Source organism: Natrix helvetica (genome assembly GCF_964273705.1).
Source record: "Natrix helvetica genome assembly, chromosome: 4".
Taxonomy (NCBI): Eukaryota; Metazoa; Chordata; class Lepidosauria; order Squamata; family Natricidae; genus Natrix; species Natrix helvetica.
In genome coordinates, this window is record NC_138550.1 from 103,173,827 (window position 1) to 103,197,416 (window position 23,590).

A 23,590-nucleotide genomic window follows, 5' to 3' on the forward strand; every position below is an offset into this window, starting at 1 on the left:
TTTCAAGAATCCATTCCATAAATACCTGCATGATAATATGCTACTATTTTGGAGGACAGGACTTTTCCCCCCAAACAAATTAAGCTAAACATTTTTATTTATTTATTTATTTCTTAGATTTTTAGACCGCCCCTCTCCCAGAAAGGGACTTGGGGCGGTGTACAGTCAATACAAATAAAACCAGTCATAATAATAAAATACATTTAAGATACATTTGGAGGGGGAGATAGGCTGTACTAAGAAATAAATATATTCTAATCCTAAAAACATCACAATTAAAACCCCAAACCCAATTAAAATAAAATAAATCCCCGGGAGGTAAAACTAAGAAAGTGCCAGGCCAGCTGATTGAAATAGGTGAGTCTTTAACTTTTGCCGGAAGGAACGGAGGTCGGTGGTAGTTCGAATGTCTGGGGGGAGGTCATTCCAGAGGGTTGGGCCCATCACAGAGAAGGATCTACTCCTAGGTGTCGCCCGCTGGCATTGCCTAGCAGACGGCACCAGGAGGAGCCCCTCCCTGTGTGAGCGGATAGGTCGCAGGGACGTGTGTGGTAGGATGCGATCCTGCAGATAACTAGGTCCTATGCCATGGAGCGCTTTAAAGATGGTGATCAATACCTTGAAACGCACCCGAAAGGCCACAGGTAGCCAGTGCAGCTCGCGCAGGAGAGGTGTTACGTGGGAGTAACGTGTACTTCCCATAATAACCCGCGCGGCTGCGTTCTGAACTAGCTGCAGTCTCCGGATGCGTCCCAAGGGAAGCCCCATGTAGAGGGCATTGCAGTAGTCCAGGCGAGACGTCACCAGCGCATGAGTGACCGTGCGCAGGGCACTCTGGTCCAGTAGGGGGCGCAATTGGCGCACCAGGCGAACCTGGTGGAACGCCCCCCTTGCCACGGCTGCCACATGGTCCTCCATTGACAGCCGGGCATCGAGGAGGACGCCCAAATTGCGCGCCCGCTCCACGGGGGACAGTTGTTCGCCCCCTATGGCCAGCGATGGAGTCAGCTGGCTGAACCGAGGTGCCGGTACCCACAGCCACTCGGTCTTGGAGGGGTTGAGTTTGAGTCTGTTGTCCCCCATCCAGACCCCGACGGCTTCCAAACACCGGGACATCACTTCGACAGCCTCGTTGGGGTGGTTTGGGGTTGAAATGTACAGCTGAGTATCATCAGCGTAAAGATGGTACTCAACCCCAAAACCACGGATGATCTCACCCAGCGGCTTCACATATGTGTTGAACAGGAGAGGCGAGAGGACCGACCCCTGTGGCACCCCACAAGTGAGTGGCCTCAGGGACGACCTCTGCCCCCCTGTCAACACACATTGCTTCCGGTCGGAGAGGTAGGAGCCGAACCACCGCAAAACGGTGCCTCCGACTCCCATCCCCTCCAACCGGCGCAATAGGATACCATGGTCGATGGTATCAAAAGCCGCCGAGAGGTCTAATAGGACCAGGATAGAGGAACAACCCCTATCTCTGGCCCTCCAGAGATCATCAACCAACGCGACCAAGGCTGTCTCAGTGCTGTGCCCGGGTCGGAAGCCGGACTGGCGTGGGTCTAGATAGTCGGATTCGTCTAGGTGTCGTGGAAACATAGCTGCAACCATCAGCATCCTTCCTGGTATAGCAGCAAAGTACAAACTGGAATGGTCTATGTAGTAGACCATCAATCCAAGCTGAATAATGTATGATATGATACCTTTACTCTACCATGGCACTAGGTAGGTTAGATCTCTTGCACCCTGCTGCCTTTCCTAGTTCTCTATTGCTTTCCTTATACTAAAGATCTGTAGGCAGTACAGGTAGTTCTTGACTTACAACTATTTGTTTAATGACCATTCAAAGTTAGAACGACACTGAAAAAAGTGACTTAAGACAGATCCTCACCCTTATGACTGTCACAGCATTCCCGTGATCAAAATTCAGGCACTTTGCAACCAGCATGTTGATTTCAGCATCCCAGAACCACATAAAGACTATTTGTGACCTTCTCAGGATGCTTCTGACAAGCCAAGTTAATAGACAAGCCTGGATTCGCTAAATGACCATGCAATTCACTTAAAAACAGCAGGGATTGTCTTAAAGACCACAACAAAAAAGGTCATAAAATTGGTTGTGACTCAATGGTCGCATAACTTAGAGATGGAAATTGCAGGCCTAGTTGTGATTGTAACCTGTAATCATAATATGTAGGTCCATGTTAGACTGGTTGCTGTTGCTGATTTCATGGCCAGAGAGATACAAATGCTAAGTGAGCAAGACAGATGGAAATCTTAAAGACGGATGGAAATCTTAAACAATCTCTTCATTACTCCATTGTTCCAAAGCTCCACTTTGCGTGGTTCAAGCATTTAAATCAGGTCTTTAAAAAAATCAGCCTTCTGGCCTTCAAATATGCATTTTATTTTTCCATGGCTTCCCCCAGAATAAGAGACCTAAAGCTCTCCAGTGAGTTGAGTTGTGTGGAAGTCTTTTTTGTATTGTAAAATTTTATTGGTTTTTTACAAGTGTTTTGAGGAAAAGGGTAAATAGGTATAGAAAACTTTGACAGCTACATCATGCGGAAGATAGAAATCCCCCCAAATCTCACAATTTTTACCAAAAAGAAAAAGAAAACATCAAAATTTGAATAAACATTGGCAGCTTTTTGTTTTTACATTCAATCATCAATATATTCAATCATCTTTTGTATCACTTCCAAAAATTACATTATAACAACAATTGCAATAATGTTTAACTCATTTTTGTGATCTGAGTCTTCTGAGTGTTGCATACTCCCCCCTGTCTGCTGGCAGATCCGCGGCCCCTCCCTCCTTCATGTCTTGTGTACTGTCCCCTGTTTCATCTGGGAGAGCACTATGTTTCTTAATAAAGGCCTCTGCTTCCACAACTGTGTTGATTCTAATTCTACTGCCCTTCCAGAAAATCAGCATTCCTTCTGGCAATAGCCATCTAAACCAGATTCCATTATTATATAGTTTCTTTGCTAAAGAGGAATATTTCTTCCTCTTATCTCTTACTTTCTTTGGAATCTGTTTAAGAATGGTTATTTCTTTGTCTTTATATTTTAGTGGTCCCACCCTTTGAGCTCCTAAGACCTCATCTCTTGTAGTCTTTCTAAGAAATTTAACATGTATTTCCCTTGGCACGTTGTGTATTCTAGCGTATGCTGAGTTAATTCTATAGATCAAATCAATATCCCACCATAACTGTTGTTTATCTCTTTTAATATATTCTGCTAAAATTGTGGTCATGATCTCCTTGAGATCTTCATTCTCTGTTTCTGGCAGGTTTTGAAAACTAAGAAAAAAAGACATTCTCTCAAATTCCACCTTTATCATATGATTTTCAAATTCTACATTCCCCTTCTGGATTGTCTTAACCTCTTCCCTCAGCCCAGTCGCGCCCTCCTCCAGCACACCTATTCTCTGTTTATATTGTGTTGTTTGTTGTTGCGTTTCTCTGAGCTCATCAGTTAAATCCGCCAGTTGCTTTTTCAGTTCGTCCTGTCCCTTTATAATAGTTTGAAACATTTGCTCAAAGGATAATTTCTTTGAGCTCCCTTCAGTCGCTTTAGGTTGTAAAAATGAAGCCAGTGGTGTCTTTTGGGTGACCGGGCTGGACGTAGAAGATGTTGGGGCCGAAGACGGCTTGCCAGGCGGTAATTTTTTAGGACCCATATCAAGTTCAGAGATAGCTATAAGTCTGCACAAAGAAATGGCGTCTGTGGAAAGACACAACCGGGAAAAGTCAAAAGGCAAGCAGATCCAAAGGAGAGCTTTGGTCTCTATACAGCTCCAAGCCAGGTGATATAAATCAAGTGTTCCAAATCCAAGGGCGATACGTGCAAGGAGAGGCTCCTGGAGATCTCTAGGGTGTGATATAATACAAAGCCAGAAATTCTTTCTAAAGGGAAACTTCATTCATAGGTGCAAGAAGAAGGAGGAAGTTGGCCATCTTGGCTCTGCCTTAACAGGAGATCAGAAAGCAACGTCCAAAGTTTCCATAAAATAGTTTAAAAGAATCAACTCAGCAGTCCTCCTTTGCAATTGTAGCAAGAAATCATCCTCCCATTGCTTACAGGAAGAGAAAGTAACTTTTAACTCTCTCTCTCTCTTCCGAGAGAGAGGGATTTTCCAATTGCCGCTTTTCCGAGGGGGGACGAACCCCCCCCTCCTGTCTTAACACTTCCAAAGATTGAAAACACAGTTTAAGAAAGGCTGCTGTTCATCGATTGAGTAGTTAGAAAGGAGATTGAGGGGAACTTCCCACCTCACCGCATTTCAGCTGTAACTCACGATTAGTTGTTTCCTTCCAGGCTCCACTCGGCGATGGCATGCTGCTGTGCACCCCCCCATGCTTCCCGGCTCCTGGGGCGAAGCTGGAGACCCCCCTGCAGCCACCGCCGATCCAGGGGGCCCCAACAAGCCGCCCTACAGCAGGGATACCCTCCAAGGCTCCCTGTGCTCCCCCTAAGCTTAAGGGGAGCCCACCGAGAAGACGAGCAGCGGACACGAACGTCCGTCGCCTTCAGGGACCGGAAGTTATCTCTCACTTGTGTGGAAGTCTTGTTCATGAAACAGACTTCAGATGTCCAGCTTCAACCCTCCAGCTTCAGTTTGTCCAAACTTCAGATCATCAGCCTCCATCAGAATCCTGGTGCCAAACCTAGCCTTGAATTCCCAAGCTTCTGTTAGAACCACTTAGACTCATCCATCTCATCTTCCTTTGGCTAGAAACTTAAAGGGAGTGTCCTAGCATCATGTGAGAGTTCATTCTGAGCTATAAGAATTATATAAATTCAGCTTTGGGGGAGGAAGCAACTATGCCTATAATGTTGGGAGATAAAACATATCTGAATGAGAAAGACCTGACTATTCTACTGACCAACATCATCAAAAAGGTATATCCTCCATTATTCAGCCCTTAAATAATCCCATATTCATCTAGCTTTGTCTGTTTCAGCAAGGGGTACAATTTTCAATTTTAAATGGTTGCATTTATTTATAACATTTTAGGAAGCGGATGCTGTGCTGTTCTCAACAATCTTATGTGTACCTCTATCAACACTAATTTGTCTTGTCTTCCTTACTTTTTAGGGAAAGAAATCTAATCAAATTCTTTGGAGTATATTTATCTGCTGTAATTCTGCAGTGAAGTTGGCATGATGCCTAACCATGTCAAAAAAACAAACAAACCTAGAGACGGGGGGGGGGACATTTGAAGTGCCACAATATAAAATAACAAGGAAGCTTTTAGCCACACTCATGTGGAGAAGACTATGAAAACGTTTACTTGCAATGTTGTTAGCACATGAAAAGATTAATCCAATAGGATAATACTTCTCAGAATTGCAAAATTGTCTGTTTTGTTATTTAAATATGTTATGTAAATAGAGCTGGATGGAATACTCATAACATTTAGATATTCTTTAAAACAAAAAGCCATGGTCCAACAGCGAGTTACTCAAAGTACTTCTTACTCTTACTCTTGTCTTGCCCTGGTAATGAAAGTACATTAATCCAGTTATTTATTTACTCTAAACTTTACTCCATGACAGTGGCGCCAGGGGTTGTGTCTGAGAAAGCCACCGGAAGCACCACCATCACCTTCACATAAAAGCCTGGGTCCAGTGACAGCTGAAGTTGTGTTTCTCGGTGGCTGTTGGGAAATCAGCCAAGATTGCTACTGGCAGTGTTCCTCTTGCCAACTTAGTAGGCTACAGGGGCCTGCTGTATGTTATTCAGCCATCTCGCAAACAAGATGCCATTGATAGCTTCTCTTATTAAAAACATCTAATTTTCTCACCAGCCTCACCAGAAGGTCTTCCACTTGTCATTGATAGTTTAACACAGGGACTTTTGATATGTGCTGAATTAAATGAAGAAACACCTTTGAAAAGCCCTGAGTACTGCATATGCTTCCTTGAAATTCAGATCCTTGGTTGATTTAAATATTATGTAACCCTCGATCTGGTTCAACATCATCATTCAAGGCCACTTTTGTGAAGGATCGTCTAAGCCAGAGGTGTCAAACTCACATCGTCACAGCAGTATCACATGATGTGTTGGAACTTTTTTTCCCTTCGCTAAACCGGGCGGGGGTGTGGCCAGAACGTAATGCATCCAGCCCATGGGCTGGGAGTTTGACAGCCCTGGTCTTAGCCATCCTCTAAGTCTTGCTGCACTAGGACACTAGGCCATTTTAGAAATGTCTTATCGTTTTTCAAGGAAGGCTTCCAACATTTCCATTTAATTCAAGAATATAATGCTTTAGCAGGGTTTGCATGTTACATTCTCCTATGGTTTGTCTCAATTATGGATTGTTAAAACAAAATGTTGTGTTGAAGTCAAACTAAGTCAAAAGGAAACGAACATTGTTTGGGTAGCCATTCCTTCCAGCCCACAGAAATATTTATAAATTACAAAGATCATGCATAATTCATGACTTGCTTAACCATGAGTTACTTCATGAGCTGCAACTCTCTGAGTTCACAACGCAGACTAAGGTAAAATAAGGCAAACCATATTATGGCGCAATGTGAATGTGACAGTTTATTAACAATAAAGCCTCCATTCAACCCATGGTTTAGAGGGAGGGGAATATCCATTACAACCAAATGTCTGTTAAATCCAAAGTGATGTCATCTCTCTGAAGTAATGTAATTTCATAATTAAAATAAATGTCATCTGCAGTGAAACCTCATTTTAATCCACAACTCTTAATTTAATGGACATTAGTCCATTCAGTTGGGGCAAAGTCTAAATGAAAAGTGTCTTTATTTTGTTGGAAATCTGTTTAATCAAGGTCCATAAAATTATAACTACTTTTCAGTAGTTAGTAAACTTATAATTTCCAAGGCGCATCAGTGAATACATACTATATATAGGGCAGTCTACCTGAAATAATAACCAGATTTGTAGTGATGTATTATTAGTAACTGCCCCATTTCAGCATACCTTATTTATTTATTAATCATGTTTACAACCTATCCAACTCAGAACTTGGGGAATAGGCGTAGAATTATTATTTTTAATATAATACAATATAATGTTTTTAAAAGAATAGATCAGAGACTAACATTGTGAATGCCTCAGTAATAAATTCCCAAAGGCACAAAATCCTAACCTAGCAAGTTAGGGAAAAGCCAGATTAAAACTCATTTAAAAAATAGCAAAGTTGGATCAATTGAAACTTCATGATGTTACCCTTCTACAGTGCAGGCACAATGATAGACAGGACCAAATGTCTAGGCCCCATCAAGTGCCATTATTTCAAATATGGCATCTGAAGAATCTACGGTATATCAAATCTTACTGGATGGGCAGAAATGGTGGGAGAAAGGCAATTCCAAGACATCAAGGAAGTATCATGAAAGGCCTTATGAGTCATAACCTGCATCTTGAATTACACTCAGAAGCTTACTGGTGGTAACCTGTGCAGATCTGTTAGCAGAGGTGTGGCCATTACTGCTCATGCAGTAAGGGCACAACCTCTGGCCTATATGAACAACCCCAAATAGATTGTATTGCAACATAAGATCTGATTAAGGCCTGAGTGACTGTAAGAAAGGACTCTTGAAGCAGGAATTGTGAGTCCAGCATCACCCCCAAACTCTGCATCATTTGCATCCAGGGAAATATTGTCCCATTCAGAACTGAAGATGGAAAATCGGGTACCAGACAAAATCAGCCTTATCCGTTTAAGACTGTTCCTCCCCATCCACGCCCTTGGCAGCATTACTGGCAGCTCAGAGTTACACAATAAGATAACCCCAGCATATGGATGAAAGCTAACCCCCGTGCCATCAATGACTTCCCCCAACAACTTCATGTAGATGTTAAACAGGAGGAGGGGGAGTGTTGAACCTGGTGGCACTCAAAGTTTGCACCGTTGGCCACTACAACTCAGGAACACAATTGAGGACCTTTAAATAAGTTACTAGAAATGGAAAACAAAGGAATCAAGACATCGAACTTCTACAAGAAATGTTTTATGGCATTTCAATATACAACAAAGTATGGATAAAGGGATTACATGGCAAAGATTTATGTATGGTTGTGTAGAGAGAAGATTCAGATTCAGGGGCAGAATATTATTTAAGGCATGTGTGGAAATGTAGTGCCTACCAGGAAAACTTTAACCACTTTGCCCATCAAATTCTGTACAGCCTTAATACTATGCACGAGTGAAGAAATTGTTAGCTGTTAAAACACTAGGTTTAGGGTTGTCCTATTTAAAAAGAAAAAAGGAATACGCTTTTCGGAATTCACTACACCAAGATGTAACAATGGCCAGCAACTTGGACCTTGTTAAGAGGATATTAGACAACTTCACAGAAGATAAAATTGTGAATAGCTACTTGTTAAAATAGCCATTCACTACCTCCAGTGACTAAAGCAAAAGATCTCCTGATAACAGTTGCTGATGAGTTTGAGAGGGCAATTGTTCAGCCTCAGGGCATTCCCACTTTCATCTGACTGGCCATTGTGAGAACAGAATGTTGAAATAGAGCAGGAGTGGGGAGCCATGACTCTCTCAGGAACACTGGGAATTGAAGTCCACAAGTCATAAAAGGGCCATGGTTCCCCACCCCTGGAACAGAAGGATCAGTTTTTATCATTGGGCACAACTTTTCTTAGGTTTTAAGAAGCAAACTCATAAAACCATACTGGCCAAAAATGGCAGAAAAGCCAAACTGCACTATCCTACCAGCATAACAATGACCTTGTTTATCTGTGACATGTCTTCCCACACCCCATAGTCCATCTATGCAACCTATCAGAGTAAGATGCTTTGAGGGCCACCAATTTGGGCAGCTTTAAATGGCAATAAGCACATTTACAGCAAGTAAGTCCATCAATGCCTGCCTTACATTCGGTCGAATTTTGGAAACAGCAAGTTTCAGAACTTCTTAGTTCTGAATTCTAGTTGCTGGGAAATAAAAGACAATTTCATTTATAAATTACTTTTGGACTTCCCTTAGCATCTGGATGGCTACTGTGGAACAGAATGCAAGAGTAGATAGGGCTTAAATTGGTTCCAAAGAGTCATTTTTAAGATCAGTGTAACAATGGTTAACACATTCCTTTGCCACTTGACAGTATTTCAGGCACCAAAATCCTCTAACAACAGATCTGTTAGCTTTTGAGGTAGGGAGACTAGAATCTATAGTCCCAGAAAAAAATTAAGGAAAAGGATCCAAAATCAAATGCCTATCAGATTAAGGTTCTTTTATTATGCCTTTAAAACTTGAAACAACTAGCAGCAAAATAGGTCTCCCCCACCCCCACCCCAGAACACAACTGATAGCTGTAGCAATCATCTCATATTATGGATTTTTTTATTATTTTTGGTCACAAATTGACATCAGCAATTCCAAAATGCAGCAATCTCAAAACATAACCATTAGGGTAGTTGTTACATGTTTAATTTCATGCTTCATTCAGCATAAAGCAGTTGCAAAATGGCCAAGCAGAGCAAATTAAGTAATCGGTTAGATAATTTCCTGTTTAATTGAAAGCAGGTAGGGTCCCCCCCCCAAAAAAAGTAATAATTGATTTTGCTACTAATGAAATGTGTACCATTTTCTCTCTCAATCCTGTTACTGAACAAAATACCTTCTATTATTAGAAGCAAAAAAGAAAAAAGGAAATGAGAAACATGGAGAGAAGGTAGCTCCACAATGTAGCAAAAATGTTGGATTCCTTACAGGATGTAGGCACTGATATTTAGTGCTCTCTGTTTTGACTTCTCCACTATATTACCTGCTCGATCTTTATTCACATAAACCCATGATGGCAAACCTATGGCATGCATGCCCAAAGTGGCACATGAAGCCATGTCGCCTGGCACGCATGCCCTTGCCTGTTTCTCTTCCAGGTTTCTGGTGCGCATGCACGCATGATGATCATCTGTCCTTTGTGCGTGTGGCAGTGCCAAAAACTGATCTGCAGATATGTGCCAGCTACCTGATTGTTGGATGCGCATGATCCCTTCACACTCACCACAGTGCCAAAAACCGGCCTGCACATGCACACCAGTTTCAAAAAATTTTTAGAACCTCTTCTGTAGGTGTGGACTGCTTTGTAGGAGTGATTTGCCGGCCATGTGACCAGGTGGGAGTGGTTTGCCAACCATGTGATTGAGTGGGCATGGCCAACTTGTAAAATTTGGTGAAACTCACTTAACAACACTCTTGCTTAGCAACCAAAATGTTGGCTCAGAAACTCTGGCATTTAAAGTACGCAAGTCTTAAAGCTGTCAAGTTACAAGACCCTTGCATCCCTAACCCTTTAGAAAAAAAAACCCAGGGGTGTTCAAACTTGACAGCTTTAAGACTTGTGGACTTCAACTCCCAGAATTCCTCCTCCAGTCATGTTGGCTCAGGAACTCTGCCATTGAAGTGTGCAAGTCTTAAAGCTGTCAAGTTACAAGACGCTTGCACCCCTAACCCTTTAGAAAAAAACCCCAGGGGTGTTCAAACTTGACAGCTTTAAGACTTGTGGACTTCAACTCCCAGAATTCCTCCTCCAGTCATGTTGGCTCAGGAACTCTGCCATTGAAGTGTGCAAGTCTTAAAGCTGTCAAGTTACAAGACGCTTGCACCCCTAACCCTTTAGAAAAAAACCCCAGGGGTGTTCAAACTTGACAGCTTTAAGACTTGTGGACTTCAACTCCCATAATTCCTCCTCTGGCTCTTATCTTGATGATGTGCGGACGGGCGGGGGGAGGGAGCTGGAACCGGTTCTAAACAGCACTGTAGATTTGTGGAACCTCTTCTATAGAAGAAGTTAGAACTGGCAGGAACCTACCCCTGATGCACGCCGAACAGCTGATCATCAGATGCACATGCATGTTAGAACCTGGAAGTTCGGCTTTTCCCAGAGCATGGCCCTAACATGTGCTGTTTCTGCATGACTTTTTCGGTACTTAGTGCTGAAAAGGTTCACCATCACCGAAGGGGAAACATGCTGTGGATATGGCATTAATGCCAGTGTAGATCTAAGGCTGAAAACATTTTCCCAAACAAGTTCTCCCTCTCGTCTATAGCTTTTCTCCTGCTACAACCATAGCATTGCACAATGCTAACCTCAATAAACATGATCCAGAACTAATTTATAGGCCTGGGCTCACATACCATGATTGATTTAACCATAGTTTAAGTGAATCTCAGCTGGTTGGATTCACACAAGCCAAAAAGAAATTGCATGTCAGCTTAACACAATATTTAATCGAGCCTGAAGCAATATTTGAATCCAGGATTTGAACATGATTGATTTAACTATGACTAATATAGATGGCCTGATATACCATAAATAAATGGCAAAGGAAGAAAGGGGGTGAGGAAGTAGTATGCTATGCTTCTCAATGATTAACTATAGTTAAAAGATTAATAGAATTATAATGTCTGCAGTGGGTTTATTAAATAGTTGGTTAATAATAGGGCTTATCTTAAATTGTCAAAAGAACACCTTTTACAAATGCCAGATTCACTTGAGAAATGTACTGTATGCATAAAATAAAAATATTTTGCTTATATTATCCCAACAGAACTTGACTGAATTTAAAAGAAACTAAGATAATTTCATCCATCATTTATCTTATTCAAACATTACCAAGAAAACCACATCTTACAAGTTTTAAAATTGGACTATGAAAGTACAATATTATCAACTCAAATATTTTGACAATCCAATTCTTCCTTTCCTTGCTTTTAAAATTATTGGGAGAAGCTCTCTTCTATAAAAAGAAAATCTTTATTGCGGTCAATGATTAGTACATAATAAAGTACAGTAATCTAACACATGCTACAAGGATAAGGATAACTGCAGATCATAAAATTAAGTGGACCTATCATTTGGTCAGCTCCACATTTTAAATATAACAAAATTTAGCTATACTTAAAGTAACATAATTGTAAATGGTCAGGAAATGTATTTAGATGTAGGGCTATCAATTCTGAGTGTATTCCAGCACAAAATACACAATATTAGATTTATTTTATGGTTTTGATAGTCTCTTCACAGCATGGGCAGAGCCTTAGTCCAAAAGGGATGCCTTAGCATCTCCCAAAGGGTTTTTTTTCAAAAGGCAACTGGATTTTGTTTTTCAAAAACCCAAAAGAACAAAAACAAAGTGCAGTTGCCTTTTGAAAACCCATCTTTGAGACAACCATGACCTGGATGACTGAGAATATCTATAGACACTTTGCATCTCCCGTTTAAGACTTCTGTAGGAAGGGCATTAAATCAAGCCTGCCAAATGCCTTCCTATGATTTGACTTAAGACATCTAGCAGATCAAAAGATGATGGATCTCTATTTGTAAATATATCCTTGGAAGGAGCTGGCATATCTAATATGATATTGATATATATTGGAATGCCCCAACACTGGAAGTCTTTAAGAAGATGTTGGATAGCTATTTGTCTGAAACGGTATAGGGTTTCCTGCCTAGGCAGGGGGTTGGACTAGAAGACCTCCAAGGTCCCTTCCAACTCTACTATTGTATTGTATTGTATTGATATTCTTCAATGTATTTATTGGCAGCTTGCCTGAGAGTGCAGAGTTAAGGAGAATCAAAGGAGCTCCCATTTTTAATTCACTACTTTTCACTAGGATGAGACAAATTATCCATAAAGATGTAAAGTGTTAGATCTATGAAGCAAAGTATATTTTGGCCTAGTATATAAAAATATGAGAGAGCCAATTTGGGGTAGCGATTCCAGACTAGAAACAAAAATATCTTGAATTTTAATCCTACTTGAGGCACAAAGCCAACCTAGTGACCTTGGGTTGGTCACTCTTTCTCAGGCCTAAGAAGTAGGCCATGGGAAGTCACTCCTGAAATCTTGCCAAGAAAACTTCAGGCAATCAGTAGGCATCAACAATGACTTGAAGGCATACACACAGATGCAAACACACAAAATATATACACCTTGATCTCTGTTTTACTAACGCCAAGCTCGTGGCAAAGAATCACATCTGAGACATAATAAGGAGTTGTAGATACGTTCCTTAGAAAATTAATCTGGGCTTTTTTAACAGGACAAAGGAAGTCCAGATGCCTAATTGGGAACCAAACAATAACTCTGCTGTAACTTTTGCTGAGTTACCCTTGGAGTGCTCTACAATGTTCCTTTAATGTAAAAAAAATGCAAACCTACACCAGATCTCTAGGCTATTTGCACTAGGCCTTCTCTATGCAATCTACATGAGATTGTGGCATGAAAGTCTATGCCTTAAATTATTTAACCTGTTCCATGGAGTGATTTTTAGCATCCAAATAAGCCTTTGGGGCCATCTGGCAAAGGCTATCACTTTGGTCTTGCAATTAATTTCCAAGCTTTTGAGGCACAATAATTGGTCAGTTCCCAAGATTGTCTTCCTTAGACCAATCAGAGCCTGGGAAAATAAAATTGTCTTGTGTTTCATCAATGTCCATTGCAAGTATAATACATACTATTCTCCAGAATGATCTTCAAAATCTAGAACTCTATCAAGTCTTGTCTCCAATGTCTTTCTGGTAGACTAAACTCTTCTCAAGAAAGGACCTCAGTTCATATGGCAATTTGTAAAGATGTGATGACATTTGTTTTCATCTACCTCTTTTTTTTACTATTATTCACTATATGTTGTGGTTTTATGTTTATGTTGTCAGCTATCTTGCCTATGTTGCAAAATCAAGAAAAGCAGAAAAGTAGAAAAACCTCACTGCCTTATTTTTAAAAAAGCTCAATAAACTACTAAGCTATTCAATCATTTCAGAAACTTTCTTAATCGGCTAATCAATATCAAGAGAAAATATTCTCATGCATCTCAAGTAGGGCATCACTTTTTAAAAATTATAAATTAATCGCATTATTATATGTGTATTTTTTCATCTCTTTTCTGAATTCTTTGATTTTTATTTTATTCTACTTATTGTAACTCCTCTTATTTTCCTTATATTGTAAATAATACAGTACAAATATTTCCAGGCAAGTCATCAGAGTGAACTAAGTCAGCTATCAACCAAGTGTCATAATATGCTTTCCTAAAAAAAAAAAAAAGGGAATAACTGGAAATTAAACCTGTAATTCTATAATAGTTCTTGAAATCCATGAACAGGATACAGGAATTGGTATTCAAAACATGCTCATAATTACTAGGGAAAGCTTGGTACATGAAAACACGGCCCGGATGAGCAGAATGATATGACACTTTGAATTATGGACAATAGCATTTAACTGAAAGGACATATCAAACATTGGGAAGGAAGGGAATTGTACGTAAGATTTTTAAACCAGACATCTTTCAGTAAAAATCTCACAACATCATCTGGGAATTGGGCTTCCAATTTCAGGAACAAATTGAACTTCAGATACTCTCCCTATTTAAGGATGTGCACAGAGTAGCCTCAAAGGGGAGAGGAGAGAAATAGCATTGCTATGGTGCATACAAAGATCCAGCCGCAGAGGAAGGATCGTGTCATGCTTCATTTTTAAAATCAAAGCCACTTGAAGAGATTTTCTTAGACGGGAGGACAAAAACAATATCATCAGAAAGAAACTAATTAAAAACCTTTCAGAGAGAGAGGGGAGGAGGGAGGGAGAGATGGATGACAAAATGGGAAATGAATAGGGGGGAGAAGAAAAGAAGAAAGGAAGAACTGAAAGATCACACAGAGTAAATTTAATCACATATCCAAGGGAAAAATGGATTGTTACAAAAGATGGAAACAGAAAAAAAAAAAAGAATGGCACATGTCTTGTTGGTAATATTGACTTTACAATGTGTTCAAAGTATACATAAAATGACATTAGCAGAAGGCCAGCTTATGTTGGTGAGTAAATGGAAATCAAATTGCTTCAAGTTACCAGGCCTGATTAAAAATATTTCGGCTCCAAAGGCTGCAGATGACTAACTTCAGTTCCGGATTGTAGTCTTTAAACTACAGTATTTTTCCTCTCATACTATCCCTGCTGCCCATCAAAAGCTAATATGAGGAGAATGAGTGGTGCTTCCTGAAAATGTGAAGATACTTTTGCCTGGCTTCCAGAAGGAATAGATATTAAACTATTGTAAATATTATTTCACCTCCCATGTTCTATGGCCAAACCTTTTTATTTTTCTCGCAGATGAAACAATTGCCAGCCCTATTTTTTTTTCCTTCCAGAGCATCTCATAATCAAGGGCAGAATATGCCGCATGGTAAAGATTTCCATTTTGCAATGGAAACTAAGAACAATTGATCGCCACTCCATTTTAAAGACGGAGCACCATCACTTTGAGTCAAAACCGTGTTATTTATGTGACTCGCAAGGCATCCAAGGAAACTGACAACCGAGGAAGCAGCTGTGGCTGGATTATGAAGTCATTTGTTGGTTTCATTTCATTCCCTTTTTAAAATTTCAATTCATTTCAGGCAGGACGCTGCTTTTCTTCTTTCGTTTCCGAATTGTCCTTTCCTAAAAGGGATAATATTTCCGAGATTCGCACCCGCCCGTAACAACTGTTGCTTTTGTATCGCTTGACTACGGTTAAAATCTGCACATGTTAACCAAAATAATTTGGCAGGCAGTTAAGCGCATCTCCCGTTTTCTCTTTCATTTAGTCCTATTCTTTCAGGGTCGCCCACAATCAAGCTTGCTTTGCGGAAAACCCCGGCACTTTCCCCAAATTGCCTGCCAATCCGCCGCCCAGGATGCTCAAAGGCAGCCAAAAAAACAAAACAAAACCCCAACCCACCACCCTTTCCCACCGACTCGTTCCTCTCTACAGAGGTGAAGCGAGAAACCGAGGAAGGCGCATGCGCGCTTGCCAAAGCCGGCTCTCTCCGTTCTCGTTCCAGCTGGAAATCATTGCCCCTCTGAGCACGGCGTCCCCGTTGCCACGGCGACCGCCCGGGAGGCGCCAGCTGGGCCAAAGTGTGAATGGGTGATGTCACGAGCCAGGCGCCGGCCCGTCTGTGTAGCCTCAGCCAATGAATCAGCTGAGAACGGGAGCCCGGAAGCGGCGGAGAAAGTTCTGAGCTGGGCGCGAGAAGAGAAAGTGGTACGAATGAAGCTGCTGCAGTGAACTTTCCGTAACTTTCGCTGCCCTGGTCTGGGAAGGTGGCTTCTACGCGGACTGGACCGCGAAAAGAGTTTGCTATAAAGTCCCCCCCCCCCCCCAGTTGGAAGAGTCTTTAACGTTTGAATACCCATCTTGATAACATGGAATTTGCCGTCGAAATCCAGTAATTTAATCCAGGAAATAATCCTTCAGATTGTTTAAATCCGATTTCCCTTCTCTGTAAAACATTGGGATTTCATCTTTTGTCCACATGGGCAGAGATAGAGCGGGAGACAAGAACTTGTTTGTGTGTTTTCTGACAGTTACTGCTGCTGTTGTTTTTTAAAGCACGTAGCAGGCATGCAATAAGAATTTCAGAGATTATTCTCACACCACACACACCCAGTGTACAGAAAGGAGAAAAAAAAGGACTGGCCTCTTTTATAAAATCTGGTCATTTTGTCATTGATGGTTCAAGTTAGCAGCTATGATCTATGCTTTAAGTCCCTTTTTTTTAGATGAGTTGCACTGGGCGTTAAGCAGGCTGCACTGTGTAGAATTGTCAGTTATGTAATTCATGTGCGTCCTATTTTCAATCACACACACACGAATCTTATAATTACAGCACATATCACACGATTTCTTAAAGGGGGCAACATGGTACCCTTCTCCAGAAACATTATATCCCAAGATTGAAACTTAATTTCATGCAATGCCTGTTTACTTACAAGAATCTTGTTCAACTGCATCCTGTGAGTATAATTGTATTTACATGCTTCTTGTTTAGATTTATTACCCACATTTCCTCTTGTCATTTCTCTGGATTCTACCTGCAGCCCATCAGAGTAAACCATTTTCAGGCACTAGCATATAATTATCTTTTCCCCAGAGCTTAGTTTCCAGCACCATCCTGGCTATTGCTACTTCTTCTTGTTGCAAAGAAATCCTATTTAAAATCCTGCTACCGAAATAAAGGGTCACAGTTGTCCATGGGACATATTCCATTGCAGATTGACTTTACTGCAGTTCTCCAACATAAAGCTCACTAGAAAAGTTGGGCCACTATCCAAAATTCTCAGTCAACCTCTAATCCAATATGCCAATATTCCCATCTTCCAATGTTTTGCCTTTTTCATCATTCTATTTTTTAAATCTTGTTTCTCATTTTATGACTGGGCCTCTCAGTCCTCCAACTGAGATACTTAACTGGATTTGAGGTTTATTTGGTTTTCTGAATGCAGCTATTGTGGTTTGCACTTTACTTTAACCCTTCTTCTCAAGAATTTACTCAAACCTTAGTAGCATGTACAAACCAGATATTCAGGCTTTCTAGTATGATTCTGCCTTTCACTAATCCATGTGGGTTACACCTAATAGTAAGTTTGCCCAGGGAAAACATTGTAGCTTGCGAAGGGGAGTACCTCCTCTATCTATGCCCCTGAACCCCCAGCCCATCTATTGCTGTCTACTCCTGCCCTGTCAATTGTGGATTCCTTCTCAACTATGCAAAGGAAGTAACTAGAATTAAAGTCATATGCATGAATGTAATTTCTCTTTGTGCAAACTCCTATTGTCATCATGGCAAAAGAGAAATCCCACTGCAGAGTCAAAATTGTTGCTGCCCAAGACTAAGCACTCCTAATCATAGCTCCTGGCAAACCTATGGCACGCATGCCACAGGTGGCACCTGGAACCATATTTTCTGGCACAGCAGCCCTTGGCAGCCCTCAACTCTGGTGAACATGTGCGCACCGGCCAGCTAATTTTCGGCTTTCAGGGGAGGGGCAGGCAAGGCTGTTTTCACCCTCCCCAGGCTTCAGGAACTAGAGAGGGCAAAAAACAGGCCCAACGGGTCAACTGAAAGTTCGTTTCTGAACTTCCAGTTGGCTTGTTGGGCCTGTTTTTCACTCTCCCCAGGCCCTGGAGGCTTGAAGCCTAGGGAGGGCGAAAACAGCCTCTCCCAGTCCCCCTGGAGGCCTCCGGAGGGCCGGAGGAACCCATTTTTGTCCTCCCCAGGCTTCAGGAAAGCCTCTGGAGCCTGGGGAGGGTGAAAATTTTCCCCCACACGGGGGTTGCTTGTGAATGGGCCATTGGAAAGGTCGCTCATGCATGTGCAGGTTGGGGGGATCGGTCACACATGCGCAGGTGAATGCGCAGGTACACACAGTTAGAAAACTCACACACCTTTAGAAAAAAGTTAGCCATCACTGTCCTAGGCTAAAACTCTGCGCTGTTTTCTGCACATTGAGATGCCAATTCGTGCCAGCATCTGTTCCTCAGCCCTCGGCGTAATCTGAAGACTTGTTGCAAGGAATGTCTAGCTATGACTTATTTTTTTGGGGGGGGGGGATTGTTGAATCATGTGACACTGTCCCTTTCTTAAAATCCCATCTCAAGTGTTAAGTGGGAGGAGTGTTCTCTTAACTCTTTAATCCTTGTTACTAACAATAAGTAAAAGTGATGAAGCATAATAAAAGAACAAAGGGTGCCGATATTTTGAGGTTCCCTGCAAGCTCAAGTTCCTTGTAATGTTGCAACTGAAATATCAGACAAGCTTCCTAGCAAACTGGGTTCTGACTCAGCCATCAATCTTTCCCACAATCATACCTCAAGTCATTCCTTTAATTACTTCCTTTAAGTAATTCCTCTTCCACAATGGAAGAGATCAGGATCCAAAATATTGATCACAATACACATTTCTGCCCGTAACCTCTTCATTTAAAAAATGCAAAATTATAGAACTTTGGGGTATCCTCTGCTTCTCACAGCAATCTTCAAACTTATAGGATCCTGTTAATGTTCAGCTGTGAAGATTAGGTTCTCCATACTGACCCTGGAGAAGGTTTGAGCTATGACTTCCATCTTCATACTTGCAACTGTGCGCACATAATTCTCCTTGGTTTTCTTTCCCTCTGATTATTTTATATTAATTAGAGGTCTTGAGGTGAGCAGCCCAACAGTAGAATGCATCAGTAGGTTGATCAAATAGCCTACAGAATGCAACTGACAGGTTTCATGTAAGTTAGGCAAACCATTATATTTTAAATATTTCAAGTGCAGAACAAAGTATTTCAAGTAATATATTCTACCATCCTATTTCTTCTGAAAGATAACCTATACGTTGCACTGCACAAGTGGGAGCCGGAAACTCATTTCAGTTGTAAAAGCCATAGTTATTAACATGTGCTCTCAAGAGAGCAAAAAAGAGCAGAATTGTAAAACACTAAAATCCCCCAATAGCTAAAGATAAATATAAAGAGGAATAATGATGTGGTTTTTATTATAGAAGTCCATGCAAAGAACTTCACTCAACAGTCTAATAATGAAACCGTACCTGTACACCCAGACTCACATTATATAGTATTGTAAATGGAGGGTTTGCATGTGTGAGCAACTTAAATAGAAGGGTAGTGTTTGTGGCTGGGGCAATGTCACTTCAAAGAAGCCCAAACTGTTTCAGAAAGAGCAAGTCCAACTGCTTGAAGGAGGGGTTTTTCCCATTTCTTGGGATCCAAATTGTAGAACTTGCTCGCATGCCTTAGAGAAGGTATCCACAAATGCAGAATTGGAAGCCTGCCAGCATCAGCCGTCAGGAAAGCAACAGAGGTTTGCTGTCATGGTGAATGGGAGGGCTTTGAGGGTTGTTAATTAATTTATTTAAAACCTAGCTTCCCTCCCATAGCTTCCTTTCAAAATGGCTTAGATGTATTGTCTCAAAAACAAAAGACAAATGTTCACAAGTGCAGGCACGGAAACACATAGCAAAGAAATACATCTCGTTAGCTATTTATTTTCTCTTCTGTTTATAAAGAGGGAAAGCTATCATTTTAATGGTGGTCCGGATGAATTCCGAGTAGATCGGGTGAAATAGTCAATTATCGGCCAACTTGAAAGAAAAGAGTCTTGATTGGTTAACAGTTATTTGTGCTTAGAGGTTTGTCCATAGGGCAAGTGATGGTGGCTGATGGTTCTCTAAAAAATCTAGACCAGGGATGTCAAACTCAAGGCTGGATCCAGCCCGCAGGGTGTTTAGATCTAGCCTGCAGGGCTGCCTTGGAAACAGCAAAGGAGCGGCCTGTGGTGCCTCTGCCAGTGAAAACTGAGCATAGGAGGGCCGTTTGCGGTCCTTCTGAGCTCCGTTTTCACTGGCAAGAGGGTTGCAGGAGGCCGTCGCAGCCCAAAATGGAGCCTGTTTTCACTGGCAGAACACTCGGGCCACAACAGGCCAAGCCCACCCGGCTCCCCGAGGTCAAACACAACCCTGATGCAGCCCTCAATGAAATTGAGTTTGACACCCCTGATCTAGACTCTGAAAGATCTAGACTCTATATATTAAATGCGACGGCATTTATAATATGTGAACATCCAAGAAGAACCGCCTTTTCGTTGGATAACTCCAGATCAGTCTCAAATGGTTTCAAGCTGTTTTGATCTGAAGTATATTTTAAACAGGATTGGGAGACAGAGGCTGTTTGCCTAGAAGAATCTTTAATCTACAGACTATTTTGAGACGAAGTTTGAAATGCAGGTTTATGCCAATTATGGTAATCTTTTTCTCTTGCTCTTTCTTCCCACTTGCTGTTTGTTGTAGCATCTTGCCTGATTAAAAGCTCCACACACGTCAATAGCTGGCATATTTTTCATGCCATTTTATCTGATCCTAAGGGGGGAAAAACAGCTCTACCATGGATTTGCTGGGGATGTTGGAATTGTTTTTTTCTCCCCCTTTAAGCAGAATACTGCCATAGTACCCATCATGATTCTTGTTGCACAAAGCACTGCTGTCTCCTTATTCAAGCAGGCAATCCAAGTTTCCATAACTGGTTTCAGGTTAATTATATATGGCAATCTCTGCACGTGGATCTTACATAAGATTTTACTCGTCCAATATTAGCAAGCTTTCCTTGGTAGAAAAATTCCATTTGAAGTTAATGCGATGACGTGTCAGCATAAATGCATGAGGGAATGAATGCCTGATCTAGATTTTACCCGTTCAAATGCCAACTGGTAGAGTTTGCTGTCAGCCATAATCACCCGATGCCTCAAGTTAGTGCAGAACAAGCTGGTTTGTATATTCCAATGGTTCTGTACAAATGGCAATATCTTGTCATCCAAGATAATGTTTTTCTTCCCTTTTCTCCTAGTTGCCGTTTGGGTGATAATACAAAGTAATGCAGTGCCAACTGGCCAATTTCCAAGTTGTGACTTTGCTGGTAATGGACAATATAACACCTTTTTAGAAAACAACTGAATAGGCAGTGATCCACTACTAAGGAACTCCTTTATCCCCGCAACTGTACAAAACCACATTGTGAAACCATTTATTTTTCAGATTTAGTGCTGATTTGTTTTTCCCTTTGCAGGCTAAGCATTTTTCTGTCCTACAATTGGAGTGCTGAAGTCCCAATTATTTTTAAATAGTGACCTCCCTCTCTCCCAGCCAGAGGGCGTCTCCCATGTGTTACTTGAAAAGGGGTATGTTTTATGGATTACACTAGGGTTTCCACTGTTTGGGGTTATTAAAGTACTCAAACTAAATTGCATTGGATACCATCCAGGCAAATCAGGCGCTGTTAAGTCTCATTGATGAAACTTAACCATGTCCTTAATTCTTCTACTAAAATCAGTGGAATTTAGAAGTGCTTAATTTGCTAAATCGTGAGGTTTTCTTTTCCCCATCTGAAAAGGCTCTTAAGAGATTTAACAAGTTGACCATGGCACAAGTTTGCCTACGTAAGAGTCGACTAAGCTAAACATTAGAAAGCACTTTGTGAACAGTGCATAATAAACATATTTATTAGGGAACAAATGAGATCCTTTTCTTTTATGCTTTGTTGCTGAGCTTTTGAGATTATTTTGAAGACAAATTCATAGAATATTTTACTCTAAAGAGATATCCTTTTTCACTGAATACTTCTAATGTTCAAATAATTTAAACTAAACGTTTTTTTTAAAAAAACCTTGCTTTTCACAGATGCATAAGTTGATTAATATAAAGTCAAGTTCTGCCATAAAAATTTAAAAAGGAAAAATCATGGATTTTTTAAAAAAAATGTTCTTGGTTAGAAATTAAGCATAGAATGGATATGCAATTATCCCAATTCATCAAAAATTATAAAATAATTTAAATTTCTCCTATCTGTCTGTCTGTCTGTCTGTCTGTCTGTCTATCTATCTATCTATCTATCTATCTATCATCTATCTATCTATCTATCTATCTATCTATCATCTATCTATCTATCTATCTATCTACACACACACACACACGTATGTCACAAAGGATACATTTAGCATATAGACTTCTATCTTAAGAATTATATTTTTTAAGGACGAAAAAATGTCTCTTTAATAAAAAGCTTGATCTGTCTATAAATAGACTCAAAGCATAATTACATTCATTACAGTTCTGCAGCATTTATTATTTAATTAACTGGTTTAAGCAGGGAAGGTCACTCTAAGGACTGAAATCTTCATTGGAGCCAGTGGTAAATCAATCAGCAGGGAATCAATGAATAAATCCATTGTTTAATTACATTTTAACCAGAACTGTATCAAGTTCACAACCATTAGAGTGACTATTTCAGAGCTTGAGGCTTGGGTGAAAGTGATCCGTAAGATTTTATTGGGTTTTGTAATGGGTTCAAATCTGTGTGTTCATTTGTAGTAAGGGATCTATTGATTTCCCTTAAACTTTGACTATAAGGATTCGTTAGATAAATCAAGGGATCATTTCTCATTTTAAGATGTTTTAAAACAGCTTTAAACACTATACTGTCCTATACTTTTTTTTTATTTACAGGGTGGCAGAATCTTAAATAGAAATCATTCTTCTATGTGATTTTCAGGATTTAAAGGGCAACAACCTAAGTAATTTTGAAGTACTTGGACTTTTATATATAGTGTGTGTGTGTTTCTTAATTCAGAATGTCCTTTTTTTCTTTGCCTTACTTTTTAAAAAAACTTTCACAAGGTACTGTAAGCTGTTTAATAATCCACTGAAGGACAATAACAGTGGTTTTGTCTTTGCCCCCTTTATCTTACCAGACCCAGCCAAGATCTCACGTGAGAGTCGGTAGCAGCCTGTGGAAATATCCTGGAAATATCCCGAGAGCCTCTTTCCTCTTTTCCCATTGATCATCACCTGCAGTGGACTTCTTACAGCAATTTAATCCTATTCTCTCTGTCAAAGATTTCAAGCCTCTCTGAGCTCCTGACTGCTCAGGAACAAAGCTTGGTATGTAGTCCCTGGAAAGGTCAATCATTAACCTGCCCTCACCACAGTTTTAGTTAGATCAAGGCAAGGAGGAAAACTAAGGAAAAAGCACTTTCACTTAGGAATGAATTGTTCGAAATGCCTCTTGTACATTCAGTACCATTCCCTTTCAGCTCAGCACTTCTGAGTTCCTGCGTGTATTCATTTCCCGTCAGGCATAATGGCATGGTTGGTCTCCCAGAGATCTGACCTTAAGTTTATTCTAGACACAACACTATAGGACAGTCCATTAATTATGAATACACTTGTGTGTATAGAAAGGCATGGATAGGCCGGC